The sequence below is a fragment of the Oncorhynchus tshawytscha genome, linkage group LG10 (genome assembly GCF_018296145.1).
Source record: "Oncorhynchus tshawytscha isolate Ot180627B linkage group LG10, Otsh_v2.0, whole genome shotgun sequence".
NCBI lineage: Eukaryota > Metazoa > Chordata > Actinopteri > Salmoniformes > Salmonidae > Oncorhynchus > Oncorhynchus tshawytscha.
The window spans coordinates 79,843,755-79,846,081 of record NC_056438.1 but is presented as its reverse complement, the minus strand read 5'-3'; positions in this window follow the sequence as shown (position 1 = coordinate 79,846,081).

Here is a 2,327-nt window from a genome sequence, read left to right as displayed (position 1 = left end):
TACACTCAGGTTGGAGTCATTAAAACTCGTTATTCAACCACTCCACAAATGTCTTATCAACAAACTATAGTTTTGGCAAGTCTGTTAGGACATCTACTTTGTGCATGACACAAGTCCTTTTTCCAACAATTGTTTACAGACAGATTATTTCACTTATAATTCACTGTATCACATTTCCAGTGGGTCAGAAGTTTACATACACTAAGTTTACTGTGCCTTTAAACAGCTTGGAAATTCCAGAAAATGATGTCATGGCTTTAGAAGCTTCTGATTTGAGTCAATTGGAGGTGTACCTGTGGATGTATTTCAAGGCCTACCTTCAAACTCAGTGACTTTTTGCTTGACATCATGGGGAAATCAAAAGAAATCAGCCAAGACCTCCACAAGTGAAATCAGCCAAAAATTGTAGACCTCCACAAGTCTGGTTCATCCTTGGGAGAAATGTCCAAATGCCTGAAGGTACCGCGTTCATCTGTACAAACAATAATACCCAAGTATAAACACCATGGGACCTCGCAGCCGTCATACCGCTCAGGAAGGAGACGCGTTCTGTCTCCTAGAGATGAACGTACTTTGGTGCGAAAAGTGCAAATCAATCCCAGAACAACAGCAAAGGACCTTGTGAAGATGCTGGAGGAAACAGGTACAACAGTATCTATATCCACAGTAAAACGAGTCCTATATCGACATAACCTGAAAGGCCACTCATCAAGGAAGAAGCCACTGCTCCAAAACCGCCATAAAAAGCCAGACTACGGTTTGCAACTGCACATGGGGACAAAGATCGTACTTTTTGGAGAAATGTCCTCTGGTCTGATGAAACAAAAATTGAACTGTTTGGCCATAATGACCATCGTTATGTTTGGAGCAAAAAGGGGGAGGCTTGCAAGCCGAAGAACACCATCCCAACTGTGAAGCACGGGGGTGGCAGCATCATGTTGTGGGGCTGCTTTTCTGCAGGAGGGACTGGTTTCACTTCACGAAATAGTTGGCATCATGATGAAAGAAAATGATGTGGATATATTGAAGCAACATCTCAAGACATCTGTCAGGAAGTTAAAGCTTGGTCGCAAATGTGTCTTCCAAATGGACAATGCCCCAAAGGATACTTCCAAAGTTGTGGCAAAATGGCTTAAGGACAACAGTCAAGGTATTGGAGTGGCCATCAAAAAGCCCTGACCTCAATCCTATAGAACATTTGTGGGCAGAACTGAAAATGCGTGTGCGAGCAAGGAGGCCCACAAACCTGTCTCAGTTACACCTGCTCGGTCAGGAGGAATGGGCCAAAATTCACCCAATTTATTGTGGGAATCTTGTGGAAGACTACCTGAAATGTTTGACCCAATTTGACCCAAATTTAAGCAATTTAAGGGCAATGCTACCAAATAATAATTGAGTGTATGTGTGTATGAATCTGTATATGTATATGTGAATGAATCTGATGAAAGAAATAAAAGCTGAAATAAATCATTCTCTCTACTATTATTCTGACATTTCACATTCTTAAAATAAAGTGGTGATCCTAACTGACCTAAGACACAACATTTTTACTAGGATTAAATTGTGAAAACACTGAGTTTAAATGTATTTGGCTAAGGTGTATGTAAATTTCCGACTTCAACTGTAGCTCCCATCACTACTCAAACAACGTTAAAACAACTTCAACAACCCCACAGCAGTCATGTTTAGTCAATGATTCGTCACAGTTACAGGTCTGAAACAAAATGGATGACTGTTTTCTTTTCTGTTGCTCCTGTGGCTGTGCTTGTTGAGCTGCCTCAGGACTAGGACGAGGAGATTAAGGGAATGGGATTAAGGAGGAGTGTTACTAACCTGGAAGAAGACAGCTGCCTTTACGCAGACAACAGTAAAGAGAGGAGAGGAGCGGCAACTGGGACTGAAGAAGAGAGCAGCAACTGGGACTGAAGAAGAGAGAAGAGAGGTAATTGGGACTGAAGAGAAGAGCAGTAAACTGAGACTTTTAATTTAACCAGAACAAATTCTTATTTCCAATGACAGCCTAGGAACAGTGAGTTAACTGCCTTGTTCAACAGATTTGTACCTTGTCAGCTCAGGGATTCAATCTTGCAACCTTTCGGCTACTAGTCCAAAGCTTTATCCCGTAGGCTACTGTTCTGCCGACTGAAGAAAAGATTGGTAACTGGGACTGAAGAGAAGAGAGATAACTGGGACTGAAGAGAGATAACTGGGACTGAAGAGAAGAGAGATAACTGGGACTGAAGAGAAGAGAGATAACTGGGACTGAAGAAAAGAGAGATAACTGGGACTGAAGAGAAGAGAGATAACTGGGACTGAAGAGAAGAGAG